Source organism: Protopterus annectens, chromosome 2.part1 (assembly GCF_019279795.1).
Source record: "Protopterus annectens isolate FY-2018-M chromosome 2.part1, PAN1.0, whole genome shotgun sequence".
Lineage (NCBI taxonomy): Eukaryota > Metazoa > Chordata > Ceratodontiformes > Protopteridae > Protopterus > Protopterus annectens.
In genome coordinates, this window is record NC_056729.1 from 1940104132 (window position 1) to 1940114136 (window position 10005).

Sequence of the window (10005 nt, forward strand, 5' to 3'; positions counted from 1 at the left end):
TGCCATTTCTTGCTAATAGATTCTCACCTCCTGTTGCCACTAGTGTCTCTGGATATGGCATCTGTCATTTATCTCACTGTCACTACTTCTCTTTCATTACATGTACAGTTAATTTACTTAACTACGTCATCCTCATTTTCTGGTACAAACAGTGCTAACACTGCTGTTTTTTGCCTGTTTATATTTCATGCTTTTTAAATTTAGCAAGTGTAACAATTAAGAACACATCCATTCATCCATTGCCCATTTTTTCCATTTTTGCACGAGGTCTGGGTGTCACTTCAAAAGTGACAATCATCTAGAGCCAGTGTTCACACTGCCACGCATACTGTATGATCTGAATATTTAGCAATTTTTTTGTCATGAATATTTAGTATTTTTTTTAATGTATTTGTTAACTGGGAATGTGGGCAGGTCCTTGGACCTTTTTACACCATTACTTGTGCACAGTGGCAGTTGTAACAATATACAGGACTTTCAAACTTATACCTCAATGGTACTCTGGGCCTTCAGCACTCATATTTTCATTTTGTGTGCTTTAAAGTTTATCAAGCACATCCCAGTTTCTAAGAGGATGCACACATCCTTTGAGTCTGAGGTACCACTAAACAGGCCAAGAAATGTCTCTGCAAAGCTAAGAACTTGAAAATCATTTAAAGATTACTAGCATTATGCTCTATACAGCCCATAATAAGTTCATAGGTTCATAGGTAGGTACTGGGTTATTGGCCCTAGGGCCTATATAAGCCTAGCCAAAAGGTACCCTGGCTTTCGTCACCCAAGAAAATTATTTTCCTGTGCCACTGTCGAGCAGAGGCACAGAAGTGATCCCCGGGGTGAATTTCCTATCTCCCATCCAATCATTGAGATTTTTCTTGAACAGTGCTAATGAGGAGCTTGGTTTGATATAGATAGGTAGTTTGTTCCAGAGTATGGGAAGTCTCTGGGACAGGAATCTATCTCTCCAGCATGTTCTGTTTATTGTGGTGACAAGATTTAGGTCCCTAGAGCATGTAGCTCAGAGGGATTGGCATTTCTTTAAGTGGAGCATGTCCAAATGCTCTGGGTTTGACTTAGCTTTGTGTGTTAGGCAGAGATCGCCTCTGAGTAGGTGATATGCGATGAAGTAAAGCTGCAGTTTTTGAGATGGTCTGCGTAGGGCATCTGTTTGAGGCCGGTAATCCTCTTTGTGAGGTATTTCTGTGGCCTTTCAAGTTGTTGTAGATGTCTTATGAGGTACATACCAAAAGGGGTGTTGTACTCTATAACGGGTCTAATGAGTGATGAGTAGAGGGGAAAAATGACCTATTTTTTCCTGGATGAGAAACCTTTTGTGATGAAGTGTGCCACATAGAAGGATTTCCTGACTACTGTGGCAATGTGATTATGAAAGGAGAGACTACTGTTCACCTGTGTCCCAAGGTCTCTTATCACACTTTTGGTGTTAAGTAGACTACCGCCTATGTGGTAGTTTATGGGTACAGAGTTTTTACCAAAAGGGATGACAATGCACTTTTTGGCATTGAGCTTGAGGCCATGGCTTTGACACCAGGCATCTGTCTCAGTGAGGCCCTTTTGTAGGATGTCCACATCTTTTGGAGTTTTGATTATGGCTCCTAGTTTGCAGTCATCTTTGAACTTCATTAGCCAAAGACCTTCTGTGTTAGCCTGTACTTCAGAGAAGTATATACCAAGCAGGAGAGGACCCAGGACTGAACCCTGTGGTACTCCACTTGTCACTTGTCTGAAGTTGGATTTGGATTCTGCTACTTTCACAGAGTGGGTTCTGTCAATGAGCCAGTTGGCAACCCATCTTGTGACATAGGGATTTATCCCTAGTTTAGTGAGTTTATCTATAATTCCAGAGTGGGGGGTGGTGTTGAAAGCCTTGGAGAGATCTAGATAGGCTGTGTGAACCACCTTACCCTCATCTACGGCTTTGCTGACCATTTCAAAGAAGTCTATCAGGTTTAGGAGACATGGTCTGCCTTTTACAAACCCAAACTGGGGGGGTCCTGAGTTTGGAGATTACCAATGCCATTGTTTATAAGTTCCATGATGATATGTTCCATAGCCTTGCAGACCAGGCTTGTCAGGCAAATGGGGCAGTAGTTGCCGGGGCCCGTGGTGGCTCTCCCTTTGTGGAGTGGGATAACCGTTGCTGTGCACCATTCATTGGGGACATAGCCTGAGGTGAGGCTATGATTGAACATGGTACTTAGGTGGGGTGCCAGTTCGTTCTGTAGTCCACGTAGAACGCAGCCTGGGATGTTGTCAGGTCCCATGGATGCTGTGTTCTTGGCTTTGGAAAGTGTGTTTTTTACCTCTGCAGCCATGAGTACAGGAACTTTGCATTCTTCCGGTATAGAGATGGGGCCTTTAAGGGATGAGAGGGGGGTAAAGTTAGCACTGAACCTATCTGCCAGGATGTTGGCAATATCAGTTGGTTCTGTATATTTAGTGCCATTGTGCTGTACCTCAGAGCAGATCTGAGTGTTGCCATTGAGATTCTTGACATAGGTATAGAATGATTTGTGGTTGTCTTTTGAGTCCGTGGTGATTTTGTTTTTGTAACTAGCTTTGGAGGATTTTATGAGGGATCTCACCTTCTTACTGAGGCTGACCAGGGAGTTCCTCCAATCATGGGATTTTACTCTTTTTTGTAACAGTTTCTTTCTTCTGTTGTAGAGTTTGTTTATGGAAGAGGACCACCAGATTGGCTTCCTTTTTTTGGAGGATAGCATCTTGGTTCTTTTAGGGATTGCACGATCCATACACTCATGTAAGTGCTTATAAAGTGCATTTCTGTAGGATTCAGCAGTCGTACCTCTATTGTCCGTCAGCATGGGTGTCATGAAGTTTGCCACTTCTGTCTTAAGAAGCGTGAAGTTGGCTTTGGAGAAATTTTTTACGGTGGTTTCCCTAATGGGGGGTGGGGGAGGGATGTGGATGTCTAGGGTGATTAGCTTGTGGTCGGATCTGACAAACGAGGAATTGACCTCTGGTGTGGAGCACCGGTTGCCCATGTTGGTAATGAACTAGGTCTAGGATATTGCTGTCCCTGGTGGGAGTGTGGATAAGTTGATCCAAGGCATTGGAATTTATGAATTCCAGAAAGCATTGAGCACAAGAGTTGGTACATGAGTAATTTTCCCAGTTAATGGTGGGGTAGTTGAAATCACCCATTATTAGTGTGTTAGGTTGTACCCTAATATTTTCCTGTCTATCAAGAAATGAGGACTGGGACTCCTGGGGCATGGTGGGGGATCTGTAGCAAGCTACAATATGGATTGCGGTCTTGCCCAGAGTTAGTTGCACTTGGATAATCTCTGATGCATTATGCTGAGCAACTAGCCTGGAGGTGTGGATATCCTTAATGAATATGGACACGCCTCCGCCTTTAGTGTTTCGGTCCAGGTTAGGTGGCCGAAAGGTGTGGTATGAATTATAGCCTGGTAATGCAGGGGTACTTTCTGGAGCCTTGATCCCGGTCTCTGTCACTGCACAGATGTCGATGTTCTTCATTTTAAGGAGTGCCTCAAGTGAGTGCATTTTGAGGTTTAGATGTCTAGCATTGAGTAGCAATACCCTCAGATTCTGCTTGCTTGTACCCGTTACAGTGGTGAATTTGTCATTTGAACCTTGCCTAAAAAAGGCACTATAGGGGTGGCTAGAGCCTTAGCCAGTATCCAGAATCCCAGGGGTGACAGATGCAGGCCATCTCTGGCAAAGCATCATGGTTTGTCAATCATGTCTTCCCGGGCCGACAGATACTGGATCCTCTTAGAATGACACCAGAAGCTTAGTATATTGTTGAAGTCAATCATTTTGTCCCTGTACTGTGGTATCATTCTGGGTGATGGCAGGATGCTACTCAGGGCTAGGGTCATACCTGCCTGGGCTACAAGATCGGACAGCTCGCCCATGTCCCTTTTCATGTAGTCCAGGGAAATACGTCTCAGGTCATTCACACCAACATGGACAATGACAGAGTCATATTTGTACTTGTTGTGGAGTGACCTGAGTGCATGCGTTATGTGGCAGATCCTGGCACCCGACAGGCAGGTGACAGTAACTTTGTCCTTGTTTAGTCTGGTGAGTGGAACATCAGTGTGCCTGACTATAGAGTCACCTATGACTAGAGTGTTGGGTACATTGTTATGCCTTATGGGCTGTGGTTGAGTGACACTCTGAGTTTGTGGTCTATGTCATTTGGGTTGTGTTGGGGGGTGGAGGTTGCTTGTGTTTCTGCTTTGGAGGTCCCTGTTGCATGGGCAGATTTTTACTGAGAGCCTCCGCGAATGTAGGTGTGTGTTTTGTGTTTCTATGTGTGTGTTTTGGTGGTGTAGGTTTTGGGGGACTATGAGATGAGTGTGGTGTGGTGCAAGTGTTTACCTTCTCCTCTTGACAGTCTAGTCCACTCTTGGGTGAAGACAGCTTTGCTTCCAGTTTGGTTATATAAGTGCATCTCTCACAGGTTGTAGTGTTGGGTGGTAGGAGGAGAGGGTTGTCTGTGTACATAAGGCAACTGCTGCATTGCCACAAGATGCCCAGATTCATCAGGTAGACAGGAGAAAACACCGGGAGCTGACCCTTAGACATGCCTGGGTAGGTGCTTATCTGTTAAGTACTAAAAACTCAGATTCACCAATAAAAAAAGTAGTAGAGGAGCGACCAAGGCAAAAAATTCCTGGATAAATGTCCAAACCAAACAAACAAAACTACAAGTCCGTTAAAATGTTTATTAAGGTAAGCGCTTTCACATAGATGCTTCTTCAGACCTTTAAACAGACACAACCAATAAAATGTATATATAAGCAGCCATCAATTCAAACACACCAATCCTAACAAGAAAACAGTCATCCTTAAAGGCATAAATTAAGACATAATATAAATCAGAAACTACACAGTCTGATAAAGATCTAAAAAATCTATATACAACTAACCTAAAAATACGTATATATTGTACATGAAAACAACTACCCCAAAAATAGAGAAAAATATTTAACAAAATAAAAATCTAAAACATATTAAAACTAAGAAATTCACAGCCTATGCTTACTTGGGGATCCTCCGTTTTCTCAAAAAGGGTCTAATAGAGGCTCGTTCATTCAAGCCGTGACCTCTATCAGCCCTCAATATAATCATCCAATTCGACTCTTTATATTCAGTGTGATTGCGAATATCCCCAGCTCTAATAGTAGGTGTGATAACATCTATCACCCTAAAAATAAAATAATGCTCTATACCATGTCTTAGCACATGCTTAGATAAAGCATTATATTCTGAAGCCTTACATATATTATATACATGTTCTCTGATGCGTTCACGTAATGATCTATTAGTTTTCCCTACATAAAAGGACTTACATATGACGCATTCAGCTAAGTATACCACATTCGTGGTCCTACAGTTGGCATTCACATTAAAACTAAACCTTCTCTTTAAATCAGGGTGATCAAAAACATCAGATATATTAATTAATCTACAAAAATTACAATCAACACAGGGTGATGTCACACCTATCTCTACCCATTCATTACATGGGTGCCTCACAGTACATAACAGTCTTTTCAAGTTCATCCTATTCCTATAAAGGAATGATGGACTAGAGCCAACAATACTCCCAATATCCGGATCAACCTGTAGAATAGGCCAATGTTGCTTGAAAAGGTCATTCAGTGATCTATGATCACGAGTAAAAAACAGCGGAACCTTGACTTGTTTGTAAAGTTCACTAAAGGAAATTCGGGAATCAGCTGGATTTTCTGCTTTAGGGCCATAGTATGAAGCTGCTGACCCTTTTCTAAGGCGACATATATCAGCCCAATTGCTCCTAATCTCATGATGATGGTAGCCTCTCACTAACAGCCTCTGTTCTAGCTGTCCAATTTCTGAATGAAATCCTTCATCTGTTGGATTTAATCTAGAGGCTCTAATCCCCTGTCCATGTATCAAATTACGAAAGACATAGTTGGGATGCATACTAGTCCTGCTCAGTAGGGTGTTCCTAAAACAAGTTTTTCGAAACACACCCGTGTTAATCATGGATCCCTGTAGCTTCTCAATAAAAAGGTCCAAATATTCAATCCGTGTCTTAGAAGACACCATAGTGAACTTTAGATACTCACAAAGACTATTCATGCTGCTATGAAGACTATTCAAGTGTGATTCTGTTCCATCCCATAAAAGAAACAAATCATCGACAAAACATTGATAGAAGACTATATGGGTGTCAAACTCCTTATGTTTAAATAAAGTCTCATCCTCCCATGACGCCAAAAACATATTAAGCATCACATGAAGATACCCTTTCTTTTAAGAAACTCAGCAGTTTTGTGCCAGTAAATCATCCTTTGGTTGAGGCATACATGAAATTGACTGAAGATATTTTCAAATATTATGATGACCATGCTGATGCCCCTAGATATGGGATGAAGTTTAATCTTAATTATAATGAGAGGCAGGCCCTAAGAAATTTGAGAGAGAATGTATGCATTACTATTAGACCTGCTGATAAAGGTGGCTCAGTTGTAGTCATGGATAGTGGACACTATAGTGAGGCTATGAAGGATATGTTAAGTGATGACAACTTTTATTGTAAAGTGGGAGCAGACTATGTCCACAGGATCATCGATACTATCAATAATGCGTTAAAGGAGATTTTTCAGGCTGGATTGGTATCGAAAGATACCTATGATTTTTTTACTCTCTCTGATCCCTTGTTACCAGTTATACAAGGACTTCCCAAGGTTCATAAACAACTATTTAATCCACCTATGCGCCCTATTGTCTCTGGTGGTGGTTGGATTACTGAACCACTATCAATATTCATAGAGAAACATTTGAGACCAGTGACTAATATGAATAGAGTGGTGTTACGGGAGTCTAAACAATTTTTACTGGATATCTATGAATGTATACAGACCATTTCTAATGTTGAAAATATTACTTTCATGACTATGGATATTCAGTCACTTTTTACTATGATTCCCAATGATTTGGGAGGATATCTTTGCACAGAGACATGGCATAGCTATGGGCACTCCTTGTGCCAATAGCTACGCCAATATGTTTTTGGCATCTTGGGAGGATGAGACTTTATTTAAACTTAAGGAGTCTGACACCCATATAGTCTTCTATCAATGTTTTGTTGATGATTTGTTTCTTTTATGGGATGGAACAGAATCACAATTGAATAGTCTTCATAGTAGCATGAATAGTCTTTGTGAGTATCTAAAGTTCACTATGGTGTCTTCTAAGACATGGATTGAATATTTGGACCTTTTTATTGAAAAGCTACAGGGATCCATGATTAACACAGGTGTGTTTCGAAAAACTTGTTTTAAGAACACCCTACTGAGCAGGACTAGTATGCATCCCAACTATGTCTTTCGTAATTTGATACGTGGACAGGGGATTAGAGCCTCTAGATTAAATCCAACAGATGAAGGATTTCATTCAGAAATTGGACAGCTAGAACAGAGGCTGTTAGTGAGAGGCTACCATCATCATGAGATTAGGAGCAATTGGGCTGATATATGTCGCCTTAGAAAAGAGTCAGCAGCTCCATACTATGGCCCTAAAGCAGAGAATCCAGCTGGTTCCCGAATTTCCTTTAGTGAACATTACAAACAAGTCAAGGTTCCGCTGTTTTTTACTCGTGATCATAGATCACTGAATGACCTTTTCAAGCAACATTGGCCTATTCTACAGGTTGATCCGGATATTGGGAGTATTGTTGGCTCTAGTCCATCGTTCCTTTATAGGAATAGGATGAACTTGAAAAGAATGTTATGTACTGTGAGGCTCCCATGTAATGAATGGGTAGAGATAGGTGTGACATCACCCTGTGGTGATCGTACTTTTTGTAGATTAATTAATATATCTGATGTTTTTGATCACCCTGATTTAAAGAGAAGGTTTAGTTTTAATGTGAATGCCAACTGTAGGACCACGAATGTGGTATACTTAGCTGAATGCATCATATGTAAGTCCTTTTATGTAGGGAAAACTAATAGATCATTACGTGAACGCATCAGAGAACATGTATATAATATACGTAAGGCTTCAGAATGTAATGCTTTATCTAAGCATGTGCTAAGACATGGTACAGAGCATTATTTTATTTTTAGGGTGATAGATATTATCACACCTACTATTAGAGCTGGGGATATTCGCATTCACACTGAATATAAAGAGTCAAATTGGATGATTATATTGAGGGCTGATAGAGGTCACGGCTTGAATGAACGAGCCTCTATTAGACCCTTTTTGAGAAAATGGAGGATCCCCAAGTAAGCATAGGCTGTGAATTTCTTAGTTTTAATATGTTTTAGATTTTTATTTTGTTAAATGTATTTCTCTATTTTTGGGGTAGTTGTTTTCATGTACAATATATACACATTTTTCGGTTAGTTGTATATAGATTTTTTAGATCTTTATCAGACTGTGTAGTTTCTGATTTATATTATGTCTTAATTTATGCCTTTAAGGATGATTGTTTTCTTGTTAGGATTGGTGGGTTTGAATTGATGGCTGCTTATAAATACATTTTATTGGCTGTGTCTGTTTAAAGGTCTGAAGAAGCATCTTTGTGAAAGCGCTTACGTTAATAAACATTTTAACGGACTTGTAGTTTTGTTTGTTTGGTTCGGACATTTATCCAAGAATTTTTTGCATTGGTTGCTCCTCTACTACTTTTTTATTGGTGAATCTGGATTTGTTACTTACTAGTAACGGAGCGTTTACCCTGTGGGTTGTTGCATCTCTTTTTTTGAAGTACTGAAAACTGTTTTCCTCTAGACTAGTGAGGAAAGTTGAGTGCTGTAGTAATTTGTAGCTTATTTAGTGCTTACAATGAGTTCTGAACAAGTGCTGAGCTCAAAGAAACAGACTTGAGTGCTGAAACTAAAAAAACTGGCTAGTTCTAAGAAACAAAATTAAGCTAGAAGGCTTCCCTCCAACACAGAAAGGTTTGAGGGCTCAGAGGCCCACAAACAGTCCTGGACACAGCAAATCTGTATCCAGACTAGATTACCCGCAGGAAAGGCAGGAAACAAGCTTAGAATTTTTTTTTTAAGTGGAAAGAGAGAAAGGAGGAGAGAAACTAAGTAGATTAGCCTTCTCAAATGTTCTCCCTGTATTAGGTAAAATGAGGTAATAACACTAGACTGGGAGGATTGTCCCAGATCAAATTTACAGTAGGAGCAGGCAACTGCAAAGACACCAGCTATAAGAACAGCATTCAAATAGGGAGAAAGGGTGGGAAACAAACTGCAGACATTTTTCTCACAGCAGAAAAACAGCAGTGAGCCTTTAAATGAAAGTTTTAAACAGATAAAGGAGCCTCTAGAGAAAGCTTTTAACTGCAAACAAGTTATCTGAATCAAACAACCCAAACAGATGCTTAATAAAAGTGGACAATTCCCAGTTAATACCTCACACAAAGTGAAACTAGCTAGAAAAGTATGCAGTAGACAAAGCGCTTTAAATAACTCAAAAAATAAGCAAAAAAACAGGATACTTAATGTTATATATTATAGAGCCGAGTTTGCTCAGTGTCCATCCTTTGATTAGCTCAGTGTGAAATGGCAGAAACACTCACAAACTTAACTTCTTAGGTAACAGAAAGTTGAAACCTGAGACAACTTTAAAAAAAAGCTCAATAGAACCAATGAGATGCTTACTCTAAGCTGTAGTCCAGGTGACCTCAGTCAGCCAATGACCTTAAACAATTCTCTCTCACTGAAATGCCTGATGGCTTGCCTGATGGCTTTGGCTAAACCAAGATGTCCCTGAATATGTGCTCAGACACAAAACCTCCACAAACACTAGACCCAATCACAAGCCTGAATATGGACAATGCTACAAATATCCACACTACTTACAAACTGCAGAAATGTTTCTCACAGCAGAAAAGCAGCAGTGAGCCTTTAAATTAAAGTTTTAAACAGATAAAGGAGCCTCTAGAGAAAGCTTTTAACTGCAAACAAGTTATCTGAA